The sequence below is a fragment of the Sorex fumeus genome, unplaced genomic scaffold (assembly GCF_029834395.1).
Source record: "Sorex fumeus unplaced genomic scaffold, SorFum_2.1 ptg000251l, whole genome shotgun sequence".
Classification (NCBI taxonomy): Eukaryota; Metazoa; Chordata; class Mammalia; order Eulipotyphla; family Soricidae; genus Sorex; species Sorex fumeus.
The window spans coordinates 347876-375358 of NW_026606308.1; the positions used below are offsets into that span (position 1 = coordinate 347876).

Genomic DNA, 27483 nt, shown 5'->3' on the forward strand with positions numbered 1-27483 from the left:
GTTCCTCAGTAGCTACTTGTGTAAAATGAAGACAAAATTTCTCCAAATCTAAGCCATGTAAAACTGAGATAAGGGGCTGGAGCCATAGTACAGCAGATAGGGTATTTGCCTTGCACACGGTCGACCAGGGTTCGATCCCCAACATCCCATATGGTCTCCCGAGCACCCCCAGAAGTAATTCCTGAGTGCAGAGCCAGGAGAAACCCCTGTGCATTGCCAGGTGTGGCCCAAAAAGAAAAAAATAAAAACTGAAATAAAACTTGAGCAAGAACATTTAAAACCATAAACTGTAAAGAACGGATGTGACCCCTGGGTCGCCAGAGATTGGGGGTAGCAGGCAAACGATTTCTGCTCCCAGGTCCCGTTGATCCCAGAGTCCAAACATACTGGTGACCGGCCCACTCAAGCAAATCGATGAACAATGGGATGACAATTGATTTACAAGAGAAACCTGTAAAGAAAGAAAGTTGAAGGCAAGGCCAGACAGTTGTCCTTCTGTCTGCTCCCCTCCCTCCCGCACCAATAGGACAATGTCTTCTCTGCTGGGTCGTCCATTGGTAGCTTCCCTTGCAGTAGGTAGGGCTGCACATCCGAACAGTAATGAACGTGCCCAGCCCCCTGGTAGTGGCCCACAGCAAAGGGACATTTCTCCCCTGCCCGCCTTTTCCTCGTTCCCTCAGAGGTACTAGCTGGAGAAATTCCTAGAAAAGTCTCAACAGTGAAACCCCCATAAGGATACCCTGGGCCCCCGTATGAGACAGAGCTCCTGGGTGAGCCAGTACAGACTGTTGCAGTGCAAGGGGAAGAGATTTCTGTCTCAGTTGAACAGGTTATTCAGTTGCTTCTCTAGCCACCAAGTTACCTAAATTCATGTCATTTTCCTTCATATCAGCCCACTGTTACATGTAATCCATTGCATAACCTCCACATTCAAGACAAACAATTAGAAACACTGGCTAAAAAAGGATGGGTTCTGAAGCTAGATTAACTGTCTTTAAATTCAGCTCCAAGGTTTGGTGTTAGTGGAGGTACAGAGAAAGAAGGGAAGGAAGGAAGGAAGGAAGGAAGGAAGGAAGGAAGGAAGGAAGGAAGGAAGGAAGGAGAAGGGGATAAGGAGGGAGGGAGGGGAGAGGGAGGGAGAGACAGAGGGGGAGAGGGAGGGAGGGAGGTAGGCAGAGAGGGAGGCAGGGAGGGAGGGAGGGAGGGAGGGAGGCAGGGAGGGAGGGAGGAAGTCTCCACTTCTGAAAGTGATGTGCCCTATATAAACATTGGACTTCACATCTATAATTGACATAACAAGAGAAGCTGCTACCTCATGGGATTGATGTTAGATTTAATGATACATGGTTTAATGGAATAATATATGGTGGTGGGAATAAAACTGCTTAGCACAATGATATCCCAAGAATTCAATTAATTTTAGCCCTTATTGTTGCAGAAGAACGTGTGTTCAAGGCTGAATGAATGCTGGGTTTAGTTGGAGAGGGGATTTATTTATTCAATCTTTTGCTCAACTAGAGTTATTGCATATGTGTGTCACAGACAAAGAAATAGTGAGTAATTTTTTTTCTGAATATGAACTTGCCTTATGAAGAAAAATAATTAGATGACTGTGATTTGGAATGGAAGACTCATACTTTAAATTCAGTTTTGTGGTGAAGGAATGGGTGTTGGAACAGTATGTGACTGAAAACCCTTCTCGAATAACCTCATAACCATGTATCTCACTGTGATTCAATTTAAAAAATTATAAATAAATAAATAAATTCAGTTTGGGTTTGGGAAATGGATGTGAAGGGCTTGGCTGTAACCAGATAACAGTGAGGACCCACATCTTATCACAGGTCAGCCTAAATTCCCCAGGAATGACCTTGACCACGTCCTCTGCCCTCTGTCCTCTCAGCAGCTGGCCCCCAGAAAGCACTGATGGTAGAGGGGAGACAGGGAAGAGGCTGCAAGCAGGGAACATCCTACTTCACCAGTCCATCCGCCGCAGCACCAGCTACTATAACGCCCTAATCTTGATTCTCTTTGCAGTCTTGGTACCTGGAATGAATGATTCAAGTTCCTTTAATTATCCCTTCTCACTGGATGTGGCTGTGGAACTTCCAGCTATTGGTGATCTCAAAGTCGTCTGATTCCCCTCTTTGCTTCATGAAGCTTTTCCATCGTTGTCAGATTCAATCCCCTGCACTGAATTATTTGGGCCCAGCACCCCTTTAATTGAGTCTGCATCCTGTGCAGATAATGTCAGAGGGAAGAGGGTCGCCCTCTCAGTGAAACTCTTTACCTAGTATGTGTGGAAAATTCAGTGTGCCATTGTGCTGCGAACAGGCATAGAATCACCCTGAATTTGGTCTTCTCTGAGGAACTGTGAAAATGAAAACATCTTTCTGGTATTCCTACCTCCGCTCCCAAAGGCCCTCAGCCAGCTCACCCATGGGAGGTAACAAAAAGTTCATCCTTCAAAACTCCATTTCTCGGTCCCTAGCAAGGTAACGCTCAAGCCCTCTAGCCATGAACTCTCATGAAACCTTTCATCTGATTTTCTTCTCACAATGGGGCGATCCAAGTGACAGTAAGATGGATGTGGGGAGAGGGAACGAGAGGGTGTGGATGAAAACACTCCTGTAAGCAGTGGTTTCCCTGTAGACAGTGGGGGCTCTGGTCATTTCTATATTTGTAAATATCTTTTTGGTCCCAAGAGCTTTTTCCCTTGAAAACAGCTAATAAACCAAGCTGCCGAGGCCTCTTGCTCATGCCAAGACACATTCCAGGGTTTGATTGTGTTGCTGTTTATTGTGGAAGAAAAAAACACAGGAAAGAGAACTCACAAGGGGTCAGGAGGACAAGGAGGCTTGGAGTTGAGAGAGGGAAAGAATCCTTCAGGTTGATGAGCTGTTCTACTGAGCCAGACCTGGAAAGGGAAATTGGAATCAGTACCAGTTCCGTCCCCAAACAGCAATTTCCCTCCTCACCTGGACTCCCAATCTTGTCTGGGGTCTCCTGGCTTGGACACTCAACCACCCCTGCCAGGATCTGTGAGGCAGTTGGGGAGGACCCAAGGTCTGTGAGAGAAAAAGCTGCTGGCCTGTGGGCCGCTCTCCGAGTGACGAGAGGGTGTTTTCGTCTCTTCTTTGTTTTTTAACAAGAAGGGGCCACACTGGAAGGGGGTCTTCTGTGGTTACTGTGAAGGCCTGGCCAAGGTGGGGTACAGGCCCAACCCAGGTTCCAGGAAAGGGCCTTCGCAAGGTGGCACCATTTCTCCCATTCAGGAATGTTTGCTTGCCCGTTTGCAGCCACCCTGGCATTGTCCGTGATGGCTGGATTAGCCCCTGAAAGTCTCCTCGCTTATGATCTCTTGAGAAAGCAGATAGAAACAACAGCAGAAGTTCAGCCTTGCTGCTTGTTCAGAGCAAATTTGAATCCCTAAGAAAGCTGTAGAGTGATTGTGTGCTTTTGGCCACTTCTCTTCCAAGCCAACAAGCCCATGTCACTTTCTATGATGACACTTGAATCAAAATCCCAAAATCCTTTGGGATGCTTTGCGCAGTGGCAGTATCGTAGCCAATGAGGTTTATCTGAGGCGCAATTATTGCTAATTGAAAACTTTTCCCAATACCCCACCGTGACGACTTGAAATATACTCGGCATTGGCAATATTTGAGATACTTAAACATTCATTTCAGTCCCTTTCATGTAATTATAACATTTTCTTTTTACTAATCAGGACTCTGTGTATTGTCCTAAAAACTTATTTCATAAAGTTGCCTTGACCAGAGAGTTCTTCGGACTGCTGCTTTCATGTCTTGCTTGATCCTTTTAAAGTTCATGGTGTGGGTGCAATGGAGAGAAATTACAGGAGTAAGGTGATTGCCTTGCACATAGCCAACTCTGGATTGATCCCTGAAACCATATCAAGTTCCCCTGGGCACCATTATAAGAGGGAAGAGGAAGAAGAGGAAGGGGAGGGGGAGGAGGAGTGAGAGAAGAAGGAGGATGAAGAAGAGGAGGAGAAGGAGGAGGAAGAGGAGGTAGAGGAGGAGAAGGAGAAAGAGAAGGAGAAGAAGGGGAGGAGGAAGAGGAGAAGGAGAAGGAGGAAAAGAAGAAGAAGAAGAAGAAGAAGAAGAAGAAGAAGAAGAAGAAGAAGAGAAAGAAGGAAGATGAGGAGGAGGAAGAGGAAGGAGGAGGAGGAAGAGGAAAGAGGAGGAGAAAGAGAAAAGAGAAGGAGAAGGAGAAGGAGGAGAAAAGAAGGAGGAGGATGGAGAGGAGAGGGGAAGAGGAGGAGGAGAGGGAGGAAGTGAAGGAGGAGGAGGGAGAGAAGGAGGGAAGGGGGAGGAGGAGGAGGGGAAAAGAAGAAGAAGAAGAAGAAGAAGAAGAAGAAGAAGAAGAAGAAGAAGAAGAAGAAGAAGAAGAAGAAGGAGGAGGAGGAGGAGGAGGAGGAGGAGGAGGAGGAGGAGGAGGAGGAGGAGGAGGAAGGAAGGAAGGAAGGAAGGAAGGAAGGAAGGAAGGAAGGAAGGAAGGAAGGAAGGAAGGAGAAAGAAAGAAAGAAAGAAAGAAAGAAAGAAAGAAAGAAAGAAAGAAAGAAAGAAAGAAAGAAAGAAAAAGAAAAAGAAAAAGAAAAAAGAAGGAAGAACTAGTAGTAGTTTTGGGTCTCAAAAGAGAAAAGAGTTTGAAGACAAGATCCACTGCATCCTTCTTCTCAGGGAAAATACGATCAAGATATATCTGTGAGTAGATGAGGAAACCCTGCAGCTAAGAAAAGCCATTGAATTTTAATTTTTTATTTTAATTTTTTATTGAATCATCATGAGATACTCAGTTACAAATTTGTTCATGATTAGGCTTCAGTCATACAATGTTCCAACACCCGTCCCTTCACCAGTGCACATTTCCCACCACCAATGTCCCCAGTTTCCCTCCGACCACCCACCACCCCGCAGCCTGCCTCTATAAGCCATTGCAATTTTTAACAAGTTCTTGTCTAAACATTTCAGCCCATAGAACCCATATCCCCTGTGACTCCTACATCTGGCTCCCACGGCCTTCCATGACAAGCTCCGTCCCCTCTTAGTCACTGGAAGCATTGACGCCACCAAGAAAGCCTCCCGGTTCTTCACAAAGTTTCCAACCATCAGTTAAGACTGAGTGGAAGCTTAACGCTTTGAAGGAGGAAACTGACGACTGCGGGTCGCCCCTTCTCTTGAGAGATTTAAGATGCTCTAAGAGAGGTCTCCGAAGGGAGGGCCGCGCTCTCCCCAAACCCATCCCTCACTCCTCACCCGACCCCAGTCCGCCTCAGATGCCTTCCCATCGCTATTTACACAACTACAAAGGTGCAGGTTGACCCGGGCATCCTCCCCATCCTCTCCTCACAGTCCAGAGGAGATGTTATCTGCTCGGGGTAAACAGGCCTGGGCCTGCCGCCCGGCCACCCTTGCGTGATGGGGGACAGCTGCTCCAGCCGCAGCCCCCTGCTGCACTGACATGACCGGAGAGCGGCTCCTGGTGGGGGCTGGTCCTTGAAGTTCAAGGAGTTGAGCTGTGTGGGAAGGCGGGCAGGAAGCCTCCCACCCCACCACCGTCTTCTCCAGAAGAGCTGAACTTGGAGACAGAGACGAGCTCTAGATGAGTGCCCCAGATAGTGAACTACAGAGTGAGAGCAGGGCCCAGAGCGGTCAGCCAGTGTGTAAGCAGTTGGTTTGTCTCACCCAGCCAACCCAGGTTCAAACCCTGGCATTGTGTAGGGTTCCCTGAGGCCCTGCGGGAATGGTCAGTGAGCAACAGAGCCAGGGGTAAGACCTGAGCACCACCCAGTGTGGTCCATCAAGATTTTTAAAAAATGTAGAGAAAAATAGCAATGGTGACATATTTGCAAAGGAGGAGAATCCCACGGCCCCGACACCACAACTGCAAGAGGCAGGAAGGCCCCGCTGGGAGATGAACAATGTGCTGAGTCACACTCAGGCCCAGGGACTGTCTTCGTCAAGAACTTACTAGAGGTTCAGAACTGAAACAGGTCCCTTTTACAGATGGAGAAACTGAGGCTCAGGGACCCTAAAAGCCATTTTGGAAGAGGACATAGCCAGAACCAGGCTCCCAAACAAAAGCAAGCCAGGGCCCCCAGCCTTGTGAGGGTGACAGGTATTACTTCCAGAATCAGGCACACAGAAGATGCAGCTACTTGTGGGACTAAGGATGGTCCATCCAGCCAGGGGTGTCAGGCGGGGAGACAGGGGGTGGGAGGGATCACCTATTTCTTACAGACTTTTGCTCAGAAACAGAGTCTCCCCCGCCTAATCCCTTTCCTACATCTCATCTCCTCAGCCTGGACACAGAGACCAGGGCAGTAGCTATCAGAACATACAAGTGTTAGGCATTTCTATGTGGCCAGGGTCATGATCACGATGTTGTTCATCGATTGCCTCAAGCAGGCACCAGTAACGTCTCCTTCTTCCTAGCCCTGAGATTTTGAAAGAGCCATATTCAGTGCTCTTTCAGGGCTAGGAGAATGAGACCTAACATTGTTACTGGTATTTGGCATATTGAGTACGACACGGGAAGTTTTCCAGACTCTTCCATGCGAGCAGGATACTCTCGGTAGCCTGCCGGGTTCTCCAAAGTAAAAATGAGATAATAAGATGTCGTGCAGTCACAAATGCGGCTGCGTGCTTCCGGGAGCTGGGTTTTATAATCTCTGGGTCTTGGTCGTTGATGGGACCACCTGGAGCTTGCAGCAGCTGGTGGGTGTAATGCCTACCTACTGGAAGATGGGGGATCTGGGTGGAGAAGGCCCAGTCCCGATCTGAGCAGTCTTGAAGATGTGGCCAGGGTAATTTCTCTAATATTTTTAAAAGCAAAAACATACAACCCACAGCTCTAACACTTCAAGAGAATTTCAGAGCAGGCAGATTTTTTTGTTTGTGATGGGGTGTGAGGAGGGGGTTCAAATAATGTTCAGGGAAATGGAGGCCACTCCTAGTGATACTTACCAACTCAGATCAAACAGTTCAATGGTCCCATCCAACAGTACTTAGGGGGAGATTGGTGGTGAGGGGGCCCAAACAAAGTCAGCGATTCAACTTAGGGTCTTGCACACACAAGGATTATACCCCTGATCCCTAAACTAGCTCCCCAAGCCTCCCATCCCCTAAAAACAGGGAGGATGCCTAGCGCTGCATGTGGTCTCACACACACACACACACACACACACACACACACACACACACGCTCTGCTCTCAGCCAGCCCAGGGAAACTTCCTAAGCTCTGGGTCGGTCCTTAAAGAGGATACAGCGTTTCTGCCATCAACAGCCCATCCTTGGATGCACAAGAACAGCCCCACTGCTCCAAAGGTGAACGTTCTTGACTTGCCCCCAAAGCACGATTCATGGTGGGGGCGCCAACGGCAGGGCTTGAACTTAAGAACAGACTCAGCACGCATGAAACCTAGCTCTCCCCATGCCTCCATTCATCCCAGATGGGGACCTGGAGGAGACCAGGAAGCCGGACCAGGCATGCTGACTCCAGTCCAGGCCGTGCTGGAGATGGTTCACACAGAAAGGCCAGCCTTGCGTACAGAGATGGACCCTGATTTGGAGGCTGCTGGGTCCGAGTCTCGATCCTGGCTCGGTGGCTAATTTCCACCATGTGTGGCCAAGTCAGGTCTATTCCTCAGCCACCTGAGACATCACCTTGGCCCAGGGAGAGTGACAGGTGCCAAACAAATGGGAAAGTTCCAGACAGATAGGGAGGTGACCAAAAAGGATAAAACCCTTGGTCCTCAGCCCCTTGGGCTGGGACTGTCACCTGGTGCAACCTTGAGGGAAATGGCATAGAAACTTCTCCAAAGTGTCAGAAGAGAATTGCCACAGGACCCAATGGTTCCACCTCTTGACATCTATCATAAGAGCCCCGAAATATTCATATGAAAAGATCTGGTGCACCTATGTTCATTGGTGCCCCCAAAGCACGATTCATGGTGGGGGCGCCAACGGCAGGGCTTGACCATGACCACCAGAAAGTGGGATTAAAGCAAATTATGTCAAAGGATAGATGAATGGATGAAGAAAACAGCAGTGGCAGATACACACAATGGAACATTACACGGCTCGAGAAAAATATGAAAGCTTGCCATTCACTGCACTTGGATGGAACTGGGAGTGGAGGTAGGAGGAAGTGATAAGTTAAACAAAATCGGTTCGAGGGAAATGGATAGATTCCAGATGATCTCATTTGTCTATAGTACATCAAGAAATGAAACAATGGGAGTAGACAATATCACAGTATCAAATGATAGCAAAGCCTGAGTCTGGATTCTAAAACTGAGAATACCAAGGGGAGGGGGAGGGGTGAGGGATGGATGGATGAAGAGGTAACGCAGAAATAACAATGCATGATAGGAAAAGGTCCTGGGCACTTATTTGGGGGGTGGGGGCAGGGGGACGCTACAGTAATTATGTGCAACATTCACAGTGTTGCAGACTAGTTACTTAAACTACAAAAATTGATATTTCAAAAGAGTTTAAATGTTGGTGCTGGAGAGATAGTACAGTGGGTTAGGCACTTGCCTTGCACACAGCCAAATGGATTTGATCTCTGGCACCTCTTATGGTCCTCGAGTACTGTCAGGAGTGATCCCTGAGCAGAGAGTAAGGATGACCCCCAAGCACAGAGTGAGGAGTGAGTCATGAGCACTGCCAGGTGTGGTCCCCCCCAAAAAAACAAACAAAAATGAAAACTCAATTAAAAATTTTACTTTTTTTTTTGGGGGGGGGACTTTTGTATCACACCTGGCAATGCTCAGGGGTTACTCTTAGCTCTGTGCTCATGAATTACTCCTGGTAGTGCTCAGGGAACCATACAGGATGCCAGGGATCAAATCCAGGTCAGCCACGCGCAAGGAAATCGCCCTACCCGCTGTGCTATCGCTCTAGCCCAATTAAAAAGTTTAAATGCACTCCTCTAGGCCTGAGATTCTCTGAGTTTCTAATGAACTGGAGATACTGGAGTGTGACCTGGAGCCCAGACACGTTCTCGGTGAGCCCTAAAGTCAGAGCTTGCGAATACGCAGCTCCTGGAGTGCCTAGTCGCTTAGCGAGGGATCTTCGAGAAGACTCAATCTCAGTGGCCCGGGCCTGGAGTGGACACTGTGGGGAAACACCTCTCTGTGTCCCTATTCCTCTGGTGTGCCCCTGGACACCCCAGGTTTCCAAAGGCACCCCCAAGTCTTGGCAGTGGGTTGCTTTGGCCCCCAGACAGAAGGGAGTCCCTGGAACAAGGTTGCTAGGAAAACCTCCAGCAGAAGCCGTCAGGTTAAAGTGACCTCCCCAGCTTCCTTCTGCCCTGGAGAGGCAAAACTCTGGGGGTGTCCTATGCACCCCTACCTGGTCAATAGTTAGCAAGTTGATCTTCCAGGACAAGGCTGTGGCTTTGCCATCCTACATTCTTCTTTCCAGAAACGTCCTGGTATAGCCACTGCCGTTGGGATCCCGCTTCCAGGACCTCAGGGGTCCCCATCTTAACACCCCTCCTCAACAGGCTTCCAGGGTTCCTCAGACACAGTGTTCTGACCTTCTTAGAACAGTGGCTGCCGTGAGGCCACGTGAGGAGTGACGAGGCGGAGTCTGGTAGCTGCCAGGGTTGAAAGTGGCCCAAGGCCCAGAGCAAGCTCGGAACCAAAAGGAAGCAGGAGAGGAGCTGACAGAGGAAATACCGAGGCCCAGAGGCTGTAGGTCACAGCCCGAGGCTGCAGACACCCAGGGCAGGGAATCACGGGGAGGCCCATGGAGCTCCCGGTAGCTGCTTGGTAGAGGGGGAGGAAGCAGAAAGCAAAAATAGGACGGTAGGACCTTATGTTCACTGCACCCCGAGTCTCCCTTTCCAGGGCTGAGGCTGGAACAAGCACAGCTCTGCCTCCTCCAGCCCTGCAGATAAGGGCGTGTGAAAACAAAGCTGGGCACGGAGTCCCGGCCACGGCCCCTCCCACCCACCCCCATCCATCACTTTACACAGGGCTCCGATGCGCCCTCTCTGCCAATCACTTCTTCAATTAGCTCGCCGAGCAGGGAGAGGCCCGGTGGCGTCTGATGTCACACTTGATTTAGGGGAAGGCACACTTGAGAGGGCATCTGAGGTTAGGGAGCAGGGAACGCTGGGCCTGTGTCTAAATCAACAGGCTTGAGGTTTTCATTATTCACCTTTGAGAGCACCGAGCCCGGTGACTCACTGCATCATAAAAGAGATCAAATAGCTTTGTTGCTAATAATTCTTTCCCTGACCCATTCTCTGGCACATTGGGTTTGTAAACAGAGTTTTAATGGCATCCCTTGGACATAATAACATCATTTCTTTATAGCACCTTGGACGCCTCGGCCTTCTTGGCTGTAATCGGCTTTAGGTTGAAATTTCCCTCATTTGTGGGAGCTAATGGGGTTGGGTATTTGAAGCTCTCCTTAAGGCCAAGGACCAGGCCCTTGGAAAGTGTGCACCAGCCCCTTTCTGACCATGGCATGGGGGTCGCTCCTGGCCATGGAGTTGTGTCCTGCACCTCGCAGCATGCCCGGGCCCCCGGGTGCTCGGGTTCTTGACTCCTGCCTCCTCAGGAACTGCAAGTGGGTCCCCAAAGGAGCTGGGGATGGCAAATGAGCTCTTGGCGCCACGCATGGTTTTATGGGGAAGACAGGATTGTTCATTAACTAAGCCGCGTATGGAGATACTCTGTATTCAGAGCAATAAGGGGGCGCCTTGGTGAGCACAGAGGAGAGTCAGGGAGGAAGTGAAAAGCTTGGGGGGGCAGGTCAGGGGTTATTAAAGGGATGGGAAATACCCCTCGGGACAGTCTGTCCCCAACTTCAGTGGCTGCGGGACTCCTGGCAATTGAAACCAGAGCGTGGCACGCCACTGGTTATTATTCATTTTGTGGGCTTTTATTTTTTTATTTTTGCTGAAATGAACTCACTTTATATACTTTTAAATGCTTGCCAGAAATAGGAAATTACCATAAAAAAAGAAGAACTTGGGTTCACAACCCCTAATCGGAAACCCCCAGAGCCAAATGTGTTCCAGCATTCAGAGCTTACCAGGCTTGAGAGAAAAAGTGTGAGGAGCACTCCTCCTCTCTCGGGCTGTAGCACGGGTCTATCCCCCATAGATATCTGCAGCCCAGGGGACCGACACTCACTGGAAGCTGTTCTTCGAAAGCTCCTCAGTTATCTCAAGCCTTGTGGGGCTACAGGGTGCTCTCCTGATTGAGGGGGACCAGGAGATTTGACTCACAGAGAGTTTGGGATGTGGAAATTTCAGAGAAGGGATTGAGAGCCTGCTTGGGCGTAGGGCGCAAAACAGCACGTTTAGTTGTTGCTGTTCTAATGGTTCTGGAGAAAGGAGATGAGAGTCCCATGCTGACACCACCCCATGCCCCAGTTTGGATGCAAAGGGAAAGACAGGAGTGGGGGGTAGACCAAAGATGAGAATGTGATGGGTACTGGAGCTGTGGTCACTTGATGCCAACCAGGGGTCACATCCAGGAGCCTGGTAGCACGGACCCCATAAGGGCGAGAAGAATGGAGAAGGCGAGGCCAGTCATGCCAGCTAAAAGTCCTAGTGGGAATGCTCAGACCAAAATAGTCTTCAGGCTACTCTGAGTAAATATTTTAGGATTCTGAGCCATACTTGTAGGAAAACACTCAGGCAATATGTAAGCAATGGGCACCATGCCAATAAAACTTTATTTATACAAACAAGCCGTGGGCCGGAGCTTGTTGATGCCTGATCTACACCAGCTCCTAACCTGACAACTGAAGCACCCATCACTTTCTCAGGGTGACTTAGTGACAGGAGCAGAACCAGAAAGTCTCCTTTCTACACAGGGGAGCTGGAAGCCTGGAAAACTGAGAGAGAAGAGAAATGATCAGCTACTGTCTTCAACCCTGGCACCAACTTTCAGGGACAGACTCTTCAAAGGAAGTTTTTCACACCCAACAAGGGGTAGTGGGTTTTAAAGTGGGGATCAGAAATGGGACTCAGCAGGAAGGCCTTTGCCTTGCAGTGTGAGACCCTGGGATTAATCCCCAGCACCACAAAAATAATTTTTTGAAATGTGAAGTAAGTGTGGGTGAAAGGGGAATAACCACAGATACATCTATAAGAAATACACTCAGTGTCAAACAGAAAACACTTGCAGGAAACAGCTGAGCCTGTGTAGGCCCTGGCTCTAGCTATAGGGGCATAAAACAAAATATTGACCTGAGTGGAATTTTCCTACCTCTGCAGAGGAGGTTTCAAGCCTCCTTGGGGCAATAGAATAATAGAATTTACCTAGGGAGGGTGAGGAAACACAAGAGATTGACAAAGACCCAGTAAGGAGGGCCTCATTCTCCCCTCTCCATTCCAACTTTACAAATATCAGTTGGAGTCCACATCTGTCCCAGGTTCCATGCAGGCACTCCAGTTAATGGAAACATGTTTTAAATGCAGGGGTAATCATGGATAACTGATGCGGAGTCAAAGAACAGGAAAATCGGTTTCTAGTCTCAGAGAATTAGGTGCTACAGTGAGAGAGAAAAGGAACTCGTTCCATTTTCTCAAAAGAGAAGACATTTTTATCTCTTGTAGAGCTTTGCAAGTGTAAGTGGAGCCGAGATCACCATCTAGGTCCCCCACCAGTCATACCTGCATGGGACAGAGCCTCGGGTCATTGCAAAGGCTCTTCCAAAGCACTGCCAATGCTTTGGAAAGGTCAATGGTGAAAGACCCACCACAAGAGGAGATAAATATGGAGATTCTTTAAGGAGACCCACAGGCATCTATGAGCCAGGAGTTTAAGAAAAGAGAGAAAATAGACAATGAAGAACATAGGAGAGGACAAAAGGAGGAAGAAGAGAGAGGAAAATCCAAGGTGGGAAAAAGACACGTGCTGTGGGGAAGGGGGACTCCAGAGGCCTCTGCTCCACTTGCGAATCTTTCCTCTGGAATTTGATGGGATTCTCTCATGGAGGATGAACAAGCTTGTCAACACAGGAGACGGTGCAGGCAGAGTGAAAACTGCACAGAGCTTGTACTGTTGTCTGAAGAGAATGAGACTATGCAGCCTAGAGTAGGAGATGAAATTGGAGAAAGGAAAGACTAGAGAATTCTGGGAAAATCCATCCTCAGAGTGATGGGCCCTGGGGTCAAGAAGGAGCCATGCTATAATAGTGAAACTGGAAAATGTGACTGTTGAGGAGGTAGCTTGGGAGGTGGGGGAGAAAATCTGGGGACATTGGTGAAGAGGAGTGGAAGCACTATTATTAATAGTATTGGAAATCATGGAAGGAGGAGAAGGAGGTAAAGGAATAGGAGGAGGGGAGGAAGAGGGGGAGGAGGAGGAGAAGGAGGAGGAGGAAGAGGAGGAGAAAGAAGACAAGGAAGAAGAAGAAGAAGAAGAAGAAGAAGAAGAAGAAGAAGAAGAAGAAGAAGAAGAAGAAGAAGAAGGAGGAGGAGGAGGAGGAGGAGGAGGAGGAGGAGGAGGAAGAGGAGGAGGAGGAGGAGGAGGAGAGAAAAAGAGAGAAGGAAGGAAGGAAGGAAGGAAGGAAGGAAGGAAGGAAGGAAGGAAAAAAAGAAGAAAGAAGAAGACAAGTTTTGTGCCCCTATTTCTAGACTCAGGAACTTGGTGTTTCCTGTGGTGGAAGCAGAGGAAACAAAGTCAGGATTACTCTGAGCCAAAGAAGACCCAGAAGCATCCTTAGAAGTCAAACAAGGCAAGTAGATAAGGGAAAAAGAGTCCAACCTCTGGGTCCCAGGTGAGACAGGACCAAATCACTCAGTCTCCCTCCCCATCCTGGATGGGACTGTCAACCCCATTGTAATGTCAAAACTGATGACTTTCTTAGAAACAGACCAATGGAAAGACACTCATACCCTCTGCCTCCATGCTGGGGTGCTACAGACGGAGGGCAGGGAGGCTGTGATCTACTGGGGATGGTGGGGGGGGGGGGGGGAATACAGATGTCTCCCAGGTCTCCCTGGACAACAGCTGGTAAACACCTGGCCTTGATCGAGATCTGAGTCCAGGCCTTGCCAACAGGTGAAACTTCCCCAGCATCATCCAGAGGGAGGCTCTCTTTTATCATGCCAGGAAGAGAAGGAGAGAGAATCTGGTTTGGGTCTGCTGTGGACGGCAGGGCCTGGTTGGCATTTGGGGGAAAATCGATCCTTCTGGAAGGAAATGAGGCCAGGCAGCCACACTCTGAGGATTAGATCCCTCTCACCTGAACGCCTTCTGCCAAATGTCTCCAGGGAAGAGTCAGCGCAGAGGAAAGACAGGCTCCCTCCTGGAGCAGAAAGCGTGTGGAGTCCGTGGGAGGGGCCCCCGCTGGGTGACAAGGCAGGAGAGGAAACCCAGGGTAACAGGGTAATAACAGCCCCCTCCGCGGCGCCTTTCATCTGGAGATCCCAAAGCCGTTTACCACCACCCAATTAATTTTCTCAACACCCACCACACCACCAACCCTCTAAAAGGTGTCATTAGCATGCTTTTATGAGCAAGGGAACTAAGAGGTGAGTTGGCTGGCTAAAAGCCACAGAACAGTTGTGAGGCAGGAGCCAGGATGGGGGTGAGGGTGGCTCCCTCTGATTCCAAAGAACCCCAAGGGACAGGAGGGAAGAGATTCACTTAGAGGATGGTCTCTGATGCCTCCCCCCTCCGCCCCCGCCAAGCCATTCTCTCATTCATCATTCATTCATTCAGCTACTCACTCATCCCTCCACTCCTTCCTCCATGGACCCTTCCTTCCATTCCCTCACCCATCCTCACTCCTCTCTATTCACTGACTCAAGCAAGGAGCCCTCACCCCCTGCATCAGTCTTGTGTAGTGACCTGGAGGCTTGTGTCACGATCAAGTCCAAGTCCTTGATACCATCTAGTGAGTCTCCCAAGATGTTTTCCAAGGCTGCAGGACATGACAACTTATAAACGTGTTTTCCTTTCATACATTCTTGGAAATAGAGGGACCTATTCCTATTCCATAGGTGAAGAGACTAAGTCTGGAGTCAAACAACCTCACAGCGCTAACCCTCAGCCCCAGTGGTACCTGGAAACTTCTCCCCCCCTACCCCCTCCCCCACCAACAGACCTTAACTTAGCAGCTTTTCCCAGCTCCCCAGAAATCACACTAGGCCTTGATTGGGTAGAAGGGCTTGGTCCCTCCTTCTCCAGAAGAAAAGAATTTTAACATATATATATATATATAATGGGCTGGAGCGATAGCACAGCGGGTAGGGCGTCTGCCTTACACGCGGCCAACATGGCCGACCCGAGTTCGATTCCTCCGCCCCTCTCGGAGAGCCTGGCAAGCTACTGAGAGTATTCGATATGCCAGACACAGTAACAACAAAGTCTCCAATGGAGACGTTACTGGGCCCGCTCGAGCAAATCGACGATCAACGGGAGGGCCTTTACTTTACTTTATATATATATATATATATATATATATATATACATATATATATAATCAAGTCAACTAATGAAAGTTAGTCTGATGAAGGCACCAAAGTGGAATTGTATGGATGCATAAAAAAATGAAACTTTAGAAATGGCAGAGAACAGCAGTTCTGACATAAACGATCTGAGTATTCAGATGTTCACATCCCCCCCCCCCCCACCCATCTAGCAAGCTTGGAGAAAACATCTGTTGGCGGGGCTCTAAGCTGCATTTCTAGTCTTGTTTCTGATAGGGGAGAGTGGAGATGCAAACTCTTCCAGTGGCATGTTTGCTTTCCTTGCTTTCAAGTGGAGAGAACTAGAGAAGAAGACAGCCCTCAGGGCCACACCAGAATTATGTACGTAACATTTCAAGTTAGGGATGGCATGCCTTGATGACACATACCACACAGCCAAGGGTAATTGTGTCAACCTGCTGCACTGGATTTTCTGGGGGAGTGGGGGGGGGGGGCTTGATGTGTGTTGTGTGGAGCAAATCTTAAGGCTTAATACAATACTTGTTGCACATCTGTTGAGTGAGGTCATCCATCAAAGTGGAAACCAATGGGCAAAGTCCCAAGTCTCAAAAGAAAGGGATGGCATCCACGTGGCCTTGTCTTCCCGGATTCAAGTGAGAAGAGTGCCTAGAGATCTCGCAAGCCCTCGCCAACCAGCCTCGGAAGATGGGAAGCTACAAAGGGCTGGTAGGCAGAGAAGAACAAAATGAGGTAGTCATACTTGATCATACTCAATGGCTCTTTAAATTCCCTCCACAGGCTCTGATCGAGTCTGCAGCTGACAGAGTGCCTAGCCAATTGGTTGGCCTTTCCTCTCTGGACACATTAGTGACATCATTCACTCATCATCAAACAATGATACATCCTGGGCTGGGAATGTGACTCACCAAGGCCTTACTTCAATCCAAGGCACCCCATGGACCCTCAGCCCTAGGAGCTCTCAGTGATTCTTGAGTATCTTTGGACCACCTCCAGCTCTGCTGGGTGTGGGCCCTATAGAACAATTAGGTAATTCTTTTAGTGTGTTTGTTTACTTTGGGGTCTCAGTATACACCCAGCCCTGGTGCTCAGGGCTTACTCCTGATTCTGTGCTCAGGGATCACTCGGTGCTCAGGGCTTACTCCTGATTCTGTGCTCAGGGATCACTCCTGGTTGGCTCAGGGAACCATAGGTAGTGTGTATGAATCAAATCTGGGTCGACAGTATACAGTACCAGTGCCTTACCTGCTGTATTCCAACCCATATTAAATGATGCTTGCTGTAAAATCACATTTCATAAATTCGCATTTCAAAAGTGTAGACCACTCAATTTCTTTTGACTCTCAAAGAAATCAAAGCACGGTTCCTGGTTTCCTTTAGGAATTTGGGGAGCACATGCATGTGCTGAGTAATGTGAGGGGTGAAGTCATTCAATTATATTCTCTTCTCGTGGTTTGAGATGACTCATGACATGCAAGTAAACATCAAGAATGAATCGACTCCCAACAGATACCGCTAAGTCCTGAGCACAGCAACGATGTGGTTCCTGGACAAGAAACCTGAGACAAATCACAAGAAGAACATCCAATAGACCTCAGGTAAGAAGCAATCAGGAAAATACCTGAGCTTCACTACTCCAAATGGTTATGGCCTGGCCTTGGGTTACAACTTAGATGGCAAATCTGTGGCAGGAGGTTGTGGGGGAGGAAGAGGTGGGCTACACGTGACATGAGCAGATGGTGGAGAGGCCAGAAAGATAGTCCCGTGGGTCAAGTGATTGCTTGGAACATGACCAGCTAGGCTTAGATCCTCAGCTCCCCAGATGGTACCCCAGTGTAGCCCCCAACCACCCCAACCAACCAACCAACCAAACAACAACAGATATATATATATATAAAGGTAAAGGTAAAGGCCCTCCCGTTGATCGTCGATTTGCTCGAGCGGGCCCAGTATATATACATAGATAGATAGATAGATAGATAGATATAGATATATATGCGAAGGAACTTGGGTGCTTTGGGGCTGGCGATGGTGTAATAGTTTTTACATCAAATCCATCAATGTTAACACTATTGTAACCATGTGACTTAAACTATAGAAATAGAGCAATTTTTTCATGGTCAAGGTCAAAGAAAATAAGAAACATCTGGAAAACAATCCCAGATCTCAAGAGATGTGATAACTAAGTGTGCTGTGGCATCCAGCATGGAATCCTGAGACCAAGAGGGGTCAATGGGTGAGAATCGGCCCACTTCAATACAGCATGGAGCTTGGTAATAGTCGTCAGCACCGCTGCGAAGTTATGAGCCCACCGCAGGCATCGATACAAGGGGAGAGCAGGCTTGGGGGTGTTTGGAACTTGCTGGATTACCTTCTTGAATTTTCTGTGACTCTAATGTGGTTCTAAATGGGAAGTTTCCTTTCGAGCCCTCAGTGGTATTGCTGAATGGGGCGATAAGCAGAGAAACGCTATCAGAGATGAGAATCACCCTTCATTTCAGTTTCCGGATCATGACTGCCCGCACCCTACCCCACCTCACCCCTGCCTCACTGGCATGGTTAGGGAGCTCTGGAGGCATTACTGGGCACAATCCACTCAGCCCCTTCCTCAAGGAGCTAGAGACAGCAGGGGTGTTGAGTGCCAGGCTCTCTTGGGACACCACCCTCCCCACCAAGGCACACGTTCCATCAGGGGGACGCCACTCAGTGACCTCAGTCTCTCCTGGTGCTCCCCTCCTCTTCAAAGCCTGAGTCCCCATCCAGAGTCCAGCCTGGGGGAGCCAGAACTCTCAGCATGGAAGGACACAGCCCCGACTGGGTGGGGGTGACATTTCCAGTCAAGCCATGCCCCCCACCACCATCCCGCCATAACCCTGGGCCAGGCAGTAGGAGGCATCCTCTGCCTTCGTTCCTCTTTCCTGAGTCAGCAGCAGTCCCGAAACTGCCCAGGGGGAAGCACGAGGCCTCCTGAATTAGCCCCTGCAAATGCTCTTGTTAACTGCCCTTGGCATGGCCTTGAACCTTTCATCCTGGAATCTCAAAGAACTCGTGCAAACGTTAATTAATCAGGCCCGGGACGCCCCTGCTATTATTATGCCCATTTTACAGATGAAGAAATAAGTAGCAGGTGATGCCAATTGAGCAATCGGTGGGTAGTGCTGGCCCAAGCTGGGGTCCCTGCCTGCAAAAAGAGGAACTTGTGCATCCATGGTGGGCATAGTTGGATGTGGGCACTGGAAGCTTCTGGCTTTGCTTCTTCAGACAAGTGAGAGGCAGGGGCGATGAGGCTTTGGGTTCTGATTGGACTGTTTCAGTTTGCGACCTGGCACTGACCTGAGGGTTGTGTGTTCATGGGAGTGATGTGGTTCCCACATGTCTTAGTTTCTCCAAAGATCAAGTCAGCCCGAAAGGGGTTGACCGAGGAGCCTCCACCTGAGATTGTCTCTGAGAGGGGAACAGAATTGATGGCGTGAGAGGGTCTGGCTGGAGGTTAGACACCCAGAGTGGCACTCAGCCGCTGGCAGGGCTCGCTAGGAAAGCAAATGCCATTCTGCTTCTCTCCACGATGTTTGGCCTAAGACGGAAACTCTTCTCTGGATTGCTCTGGGTGGGTGAAAACAGGGAGTCACAAAACTCTTCCATTGAAGAGAAGCGGCTTCATTTTCCCCCCAGGAGGGGACACCTAAATTTGTGAGGTGGAGAATATTCTGCGGAAATGCAGCGCAAAGACTAGAGAAATAGTCCAGAGGCCAAAGCACTTGCCTAACCTCTGGCCAAGCTGGGTTCACTTCCGGGCGCCACAAGGTCCCTGAGCATCCTCACAGGTACCGCCTTACGTGGCCCCAGCACTGGGGAGAGAGCCACACCTCATCCCCACATCCTCACACTAAACTGCCAGTCTGGCTGGTGGGGGCTCAACTTGGAGTATCCCTGAGTACCCAGAGCACTGATTGGGGAGCCCCCCAAAATCATGGAGCCACAACTCTTGCTTCTAAGAAAGCAATTCTCAGCTCTGGGGCCTTGGAGTTTGAAACTCCTTTGTCTGCTTTGATAAAGTGCAGGAAACGGCTGGGAAAAGGCCTGCCTGAGAGTGAAAACTCATTTCCCGTGAATTCCTGGGGTGGCATTCTCCCCTCCGCCAACGGCCAGCCCACACGGCTGAGTCTCTCAGCCTGAGGGTTCTGAGTGGCTCTTTTTCTTTCCTTTTCCAAAATAATTTTTTTTGGGGGGGGAATATTGTCACCCCATCTTTCTAATTTAGAGCAAGACAACGTTTACACACACACCGGAAACATCTCAGAGATGAAATTGCAGCCAGGGGGCCTTCCCCAGCTTGCCCTAATTTGCTTTCATTCTTGGAAACCCCAAAGCTGCAGTTCATCAATACCTGGCCTCAGAATTGAATAGGTGCGAAGTCCAAGCTGATAGCAATACATCACTCCCCATTGAACTTCAAAGCCGGGGCCAAACTGCCTATAAAAATACTTTTCATACCGAGGCTTAATCTCTTTCATACACTTTGGGTCTCTTTTTTTCTCTCTCTCTCTCTTTTTTTTCAAGTTATGCCATCCCTCAAGTCCACACAAGGTGAATGCAGAAAGAAAGCCAAAAACAACCAAAGTTCTCAAAGCGTGATTGTTAGTCTAAGCCTGACCCTCATCCCATCACCCACCAGAGTTATTCCTAACGCTAAAAAACAAATATTATTGAACAGATTTTTTTAAAGGGGGGGGTCAGAGTGATAGCACAAGGGCTAAGGCACTTGCTTTGCAGGAAGTAACATCGGTTTGATCCCCAGCACCGCATCTGGTCCCCCTGAGCACTGTCAAGAGTCACTCCTGAGCACAGAGCCAGAGGTAATCCCTGAGCAGTATCAGTTATGGCCCAAATTTGTCACTGCCAAACACACAATGAGGGCTGGAGCGATAGCACAGTGACTAGGGCATTTGCCTTGCACATAGCCGACCTGGGTTTGATTCCCTGCATCCCATGTGGTCCCCCGAGCACCACCAGGGGTAATTCCTGAGTGCAGAGCCAGGAGGAACCCCTGAGCATCGCTGGGTGTGACCCAAAAAGGAAAAAAAATACACAATGAACAAGAGCTCCCTAGGGACCCTCACCAAGAAGGTGTGAACAAGCGTTTGTCAGTTCCCTCCATCGGAAAATGCTGGAACTGTTATCTGGCCAATTGCTTCCATCCGCACTGCTCCCTACCACCGTGGAGGCATGCAAGGAAGATGCTAGAACAAGGATGGTGTGGTTCAGGCCCAGCTTGCAGAACTCCCATCCTGTCCTCTGAGCATTGTGGGACTCAGCATCTGTCAAATTCTTGGCACAACTAGTTTTACTTATTAGCAAGGATGAATGACTGAACGGGAGCTTCTGACATGAGAGAAACGTTTCCATTGAAACAGGAAGTCAAGCTTTCCACATGCAAAATAGAGACGAGTTGTAAATAATAATAATGGTAGTAGTTGCATAAGCAAACGTTTGCGAAGTGCTTGCTATATGCCAAGGACCTCTGAGTCTGAGAACCTCTGCTCTAATTGATTGCATTTGTATGGCAACCCTTGAAGGAAGACACGGTGATGGCTTTATTTTTCTTTACAGTTGACAAAACCAAGGTCCAGAGAAGTTAAACAACTTACCCAAGGTCACACAGAGATTAATCAGAGGTGATGGGATTGAAAACCCTGCACACCAGTTCTTAGGGAATGATTCATCTTCATTTCCCAACATCATTATCGTGATTGATTTTGCCACTGCCTGTATCATGGCGGTGGATATTTTATATCTGGGGCCCGTGCATCTGGTGGGGAGAGAAATGAACTGAGTGGACTCACGTCTTCATTTCTCCAGTGAGAACTATGACACCCCTAAAGGTTCAGTGAAGTGGTCGGCATCGTTGTGTTCGTGCCTTTGAAGCTCAGGTTCACCACCTTGTCTGCCTCTCAGCGTCCCAAGACTGGGCTGCGGGAGATGAATTTTTGCCATGAAGTTCCAAGGAAATCAATCTCCATTTTCCAAATGGGGAGGACGTGTAGAAAAGACAGGGAAAGCAACAAAATAAATGACAGGGCTTCAAACCCAGAGAAGGAGGGAGCAGGGGAAGGGCGTGCTCCCTGGAGGCTCCTCTCATTTCCCACATGCCACCCAACATGGCGGCCCTCCCGGAACCAACATGAGACACATGTCTCCCCTTTAACTGGTCAGTTGCAAGGGGTCAGGGAGAGAAGGGCCCAGAAAGGCTTTGGAGACAGCCTTTATGGAGTGAGTAATAGCCCTGCGGAGTGGGCGACTCCCCCAGGAAGCAGAGAAAGTTGTAACCCTGAGCATATTGAAGGAAGAGAGAGACAGGCACTTATGGAAATAAATGATGTGTGTTGGGGGCACGAGGCGGGCCTGGGGGAACTGCAGGGGGGCTCTGCTTTCTGCAACTGCTGCGCACAGTCCCCGAGGCAGAGCCGGAGAGCAAGGGGAGTGGATGCGAAGTGGCTGTGGAGACGTCCCCTTGTGCCTGGGTTCACACGCAGCCCCTGGAAGCAGAGATATCCATCCCTGCTGCTGAATCGACCCTGCCTGTTTCTCTGGCTAGCTGTGCCAACCTGATACTTACCTTTTTATATTTTATTTTATTTTACTTTTTACTTTTTTACTTTTTTTTCTCTGGCTAGCTGTGCCAACCTGATACTTACCTTTATCTTATTTTATTTTATTTTACTTTTTTATTTTTATTGTAATCCCATCAATGGCCAAGACCCAGAGACTATAAAACCCAGCTCCCGGAAGAGAACAGCGCAGAATCTCCTGCCCCTGCACCTGGCTGTCCTCATCGGGGGCCCCTTGGAGGGGGGCGGGTTGAGTTTCCCTCCCTGCCCCAAGCAGAGCCCTGGCAGAACCCCAAAGACCTCCATAACCAGCCATTACCACGCTGAGACCACTTTCTATACGCACGAAGGTACCAGCAGGGGAACAAAGGCATGCGGGTCCCGGGGCTGAGATCTCCATGCCTGCTCGGATCAAGGCTGAGCATCCTCCACCCAGATCCTCCATCTTCCAGTAGGCAGGGGTCACACCCACCAACTGACCCCCTGGCGCCATGTAATCCCATCAACGGCCAAGACCCAGAGACTATAACACCCAGCTCCCGGAAGTGCGCAGCCGCATTTGTGGCCGCGCCATATCTTATTATCTCATTCTTACTTTGACAACCTGGCAGGCTACCTAATGTAACCTGCCCACATGGCAGAGTCTGGCAAACTCCCCGTCGTGTACCCAATATGCCAAATACCAGTAACAATGTTGGGTCTTATTCTCCTAAACCTGAAAGAGCCTTGAATATGGCACTTTTTCAAAATCTCAGGGCTAGGACGAAGGAGACTTTACTGGTGCCTGCTTGAGGCAATCGACGAAAAACAGGATGATCATGATCGTGATCGTGATTTTTATTGAATCACTATGAGATAGACCCTTACAAAGCTGTTCATGATTAGGCTTCAGTCATACAGTATTCCAACACCCATGCCTCCACCAATGTACATTTCTCAGCACCAGAGTCCCCAGGTTCCCTCCCATCACCTCCCACCCAACCCCCTCCCCCCTCCAGTCTACCTCTATGGCATCTACACAATGGAATATTATGCAGCTGATAGGAAAAATCAAGTCATGAAATTTGCCCATAAATGGGTGGATTTGGAGAGTATTATGCTGAGTGAAATGAGTCAGAAGGAGAGGGACAGGTATAAAATGGACTGCATTCATTTGTAGAGTATAATATATATATTATACATATACAACAGAGGGACAAGGAAGCGGGGACTCTTTCTTACTTAATTAAAAACTTAGAGAAAAAGATTAAGTTTGATTAAAAGCTTGTCTGGAAGTGGCCAGAGATGGGGAATTAGTTCAGTGGCAGAGCGTAGCTGCATGTCTGAGTTCCCAGCACACCTCACCTGGCCTTCATTGTCGAGGATGTTGATGACTAAGAGGTCAAAAGCACCTCCCTTGGCTCTGGGAAATTTCTAGTCCAGTGGGAAGGACAAAATCAAGAGGTGAAGGCAGCTGATGGGACGGGCATAGCAGGGGACCAAGGGTCTGAAGGTCCGTGATGGTCAGCATCGGTGCATGGCCTGGGATGAAGGACTTAACCTCTCAGAGCTGCTGTTTCTCCATCTAAATCTTTCGGGGGGGAGGGGTTGGAGCGATAGCACAGCAAGAAGGGCATTTGCCTTGCGCGTGGCCTATCCGGGTTTGCTTCCCAGCATCCCATATGGTCCCCCCAGCACCGCCAGGAGTAATTCTTGGGTGCAAAGCCAGGAGTAACCCTGAGCATCGCCAGGTGTGACCCAAAAAGCCAAAAAAAAAAAATCTTCCTCGGGAATGTGATCCTGGGTAACAGCACACCAAAGAGGCACACACACGCCTCCTGCCAATGGCCTACTCAACCCTCCACTCTCTGCCGTTGAAATCCGAATGGACAAAGCACCAGAATGATGCTCGACCCAAAGCCCAGACAGCCTGAATACCCCTCCAAAAAATAGGCTTGGGGGCAAGAGAATGACATTCCCAGCTTTGGAACATCTGTTCCGGCTCAGTAAGAAAACAAGTCTGCCTCAGCGTTCACAGAACCCCCCAAAACTAAGAGTCCTCTGCCCCCTGAGTCCAACCCTCCACCCCCTCTTTATCTCATCTTTAGAGATAAAGAGCAGCCTCCGGCCTGAGGCACCCCCTGCCCAGCGAGATGAGACTGAGACGCCCCGTTTCAATCCCCCAGAGCTTCCCCTTCCAGCTCTGACTACTCAGCGGTCATTTGTGAAATGATTCATTGCAAGCCCAGATCGCCAGCCCAGGGGCACCCCGGGCACCACGTTCTACTCCCCGTGGCCAATATTTCGTTCCCCTGGCTGCCCCCCCCCCCGCACCCAGGCATATTTGTTGGATTAATTGAATGAGCATTGGGCCGAGCTCCCGCCCCACCATCTGACCAGAATTAAGAACGTGAACTTGATCCCTGGCAGCGAGGGGCGAGGCCCGAGCTGCTCTGTAAGGCTGGGCTGGCCAGCCTCCTCCCACGGAGGCACCCGGGGCCTGCACGTGGCTGGCATATGGCATCCCATTGACGTCACTGCCAATGTCACCGCGGGAACCCACGACGAGGGCCAAGAGACTGCAACGCAAGTGTGCAGGCGGAAGCTGTCAAGACGAGGGGCTCGGCGACCAGCACCTCGAGAGCACGCCCCCCCCAGCAGAAAGGGACCAGGCCCACTGATGGGTGTCCCAGGGTGGCCCCACCCACCCCCAGCTCCCGGGTGGGAGAAGTCTGGGTCCCATGACGACTTGTGACACTCGGGTCCCTCCGAGAGCTGCGGCCGCCTGCCCAGCCCTGACCCCCTGCCCTGCCTCCCTCCAGGCCAGACACAAACAACCGGCCCCATTACAGTCTTATTAGCTGCGTCTCGGGGAGCCCGCAGAGCCAGACAATTGCCAAGCTCACTCCGGCTTCAAATGTTTAACAGATTTGCCCGCGTCTAATTTCTGTCACCGTGTTTACAGTACCAGGACCCCCGAGAAGTGCACTGGGGAGAAAAGCGGTCAGGGTTGGGGCCTAGCGGGGTGGGGGACAGCCAGGGTGAGGGCCAGGAAAGAAGTGGCGAGCGTCTTCAAAGGGCGACATTCCTGCCTGCGGTTGCAGACACTTCCCCTCTCCCCGGCCCTCCTGTAATCACGCTCCAGCGTTCACCCGAGCACTGTTTACATCCAACACCATTACCGGCGGGGGAGACAGGCGAAATTAAGGCCTCTGGTCTCTGTTCTCGGAGGCATATTATCTCTTCCCTCCCCCCCCCCACCCCCTTTCATCAAACGCCTCCAATCTATGAAGGGGTAAAAGCCTTTAATGGGATTTTGAAGATCTTAAAAGCCGGGCGGTTTGTTTAAAAAGGAAAAAGACCAAGAGGGAGGCCCAGCCTGGGATCCTTGGGTCCACTTCTTGCAAAACAGGGAGCAAACTCGCTTCTATTCCCCCCCACCCCACCCCACCCCCCCCGGCCGCCCAAACAAGCTCTGGGGTTGAGGTTTGTCTTGGATGGACCGGCAGACCACACAGAGCTGCCAGCGAGCGGCTCCCTTTCCAGCGAGGCTAAGAATTCCCAGCCACAGCGCTCCACAGGCCCAGCACCCCCACCCCACCCCCGTCCTCCACTCCCTCCATGAGCTGTTTTCCAAGGCCCCAGTTGGCACCCACAGCCCCCATCGGCGTTAGCCAAGCCTAACGGGGTTGAGGAAAGAAGAATGGCAGATAGCGGTCGAGGTCAGAGGAAATAGTGCCGGCTGGCAAACCCACGGCCAGGGCTTTGGTTTCTTCATTCCCCAAGGCTGGGAAAACCCCAATCCTACGCATCCACGGAGTTTGGTCAGGAGAAAGACTGGGTTTTCCAAAGCCACCATTCCGCGTTGTATTTGCTCTCCATTTTCATGGGGCCAACTTGGCACTGCCGGATTGGCATTGGAGGGCATCGGGGGGTGCGGGGGCATGGCTGTCTTGGAGAGCCATGTTGAAAAGAGATGGGGCCAGAGAGATAGGACAGTGGGAAGGTCACTGCCTTGTCCGTGGTCAACCTAGGTTCAATTCCAGGCATCCTACATGGTCCTCTGAGCCCTGCCAGTAGTGACCCTGGAGTGCAGAGCCAGAAGTCAGCCCTGAGCACCATCGAGTGTGATGCCCCCCCCCAAAATGCATAAATAAAATAGCATATGCAGTAGGAGTCCCTCTGCTTTGGAATGAGTTGTTGGGTGAGGTGGTCCGTGTTGAATCTGCGTCTTGTGGTCAAGAGTTTGGAGATGGTTTGAGGGGCCGGAGCTCATCATAGATGCTCTGCATGTACAGGTGCTGGATTGATTTCCTGGTCCCACACAGTCCCCTGAGCACTGCTGAAAGTGTCCCCACTCCCCCAAAAGCATCCTCTGTTTTGATAGTGTTATTCAGTGGGATTCCCGCGTGCCATGAGGAACTAGGGTAGTCACTTAAGAAACTGTGGTAAGTACAAGTCTATTTTGGGGTAGTGGGGGGAAGGTTCTTTTTTTTAAATGATTTATTTAGCTATTTATGTCACCATAAGGTACAGTTACAGGGGCTGGAGCTATAGAGCGAGGAGGGCGTTCGCCTTGTGGGCCATAGACCTGGGTTCATTCTCCGGCGTTCTACATGGTCCTCCAAGCACCGCCAGGAGTACTTCTTGAGTGCAGAGCCAGGAGTAACCTCTGAGCACTGCTGAGTGTGACCCAAAAAGAGAAAAAAATAAGGGTACAGTTACAAAGCTTTCATGATTTTCAGTCAAACAACACCCATCCCTCCACCAGTGCACATTTCCCATCACCAATACCCGCCTCCACACTGTATTCTTCCTGCCACCCCCTATCAGGGTAGTGTTGAGTGACATTAACATGGGGTAGCCCAGCGCTTGGGGGAACTCTGTAGTTGGCCATCAAAGGTTAGCTTCGGTGAGCCAAGGAGTTGACTCTCCCGTAACTAAACCCAATCTTTCCTCCCGCTGCTGCCACTCCTCGGCCATCCCACACGGAAGCTGAGCTGCCTACGGGAAGACTAGGAAGGCATGAGGCAGCACTGCTTCTCCAGAACACCCCAGAGAGAGCCCGAGGTCATCACAGCACAATTACCCAAACTGACACTTGACTGGACACCAAGTCCAAGTCCCCAGGACACTTGGGCAGAGCATAAGCAGATCTTTAATTACAGAATTCTCTGGTTTTCCTCCCCATTCATGCCATGGTGGTGCTCCCAGCCAAATCTCGGGTCTGCCTCTTCCCTGCCTGCACTTCAAACATACCTTGAGACTCATCAACCGGCTCTGATGTGGAGGCAGAGCAAAGAACTGACCTCTCTCTCTCTCCTTCCCCCCCCTCCTCTCTCTCCCATCTCTCTCCCTCTCTTCCTCTCTCCCTCCCTCTCTCTCCCTCTCTCTCCCTTCCTCTCTCTCCCTCCCTCCCTCTTTCCCTCTCTCCCTTCTTCT

The 27483-nt window shown here is 50.0% G+C and overlaps 1 pseudogene; it reads left to right on the forward strand.

Moving 5' to 3' along the window:
* The first annotated feature begins 3541 nt into the window (after positions 1 to 3541).
* Positions 3542 to 3690, forward strand: LOC130018293 (uncharacterized; annotated as a pseudogene).
* The last annotated feature ends 23793 nt before the right edge of the window (positions 3691 to 27483 follow it).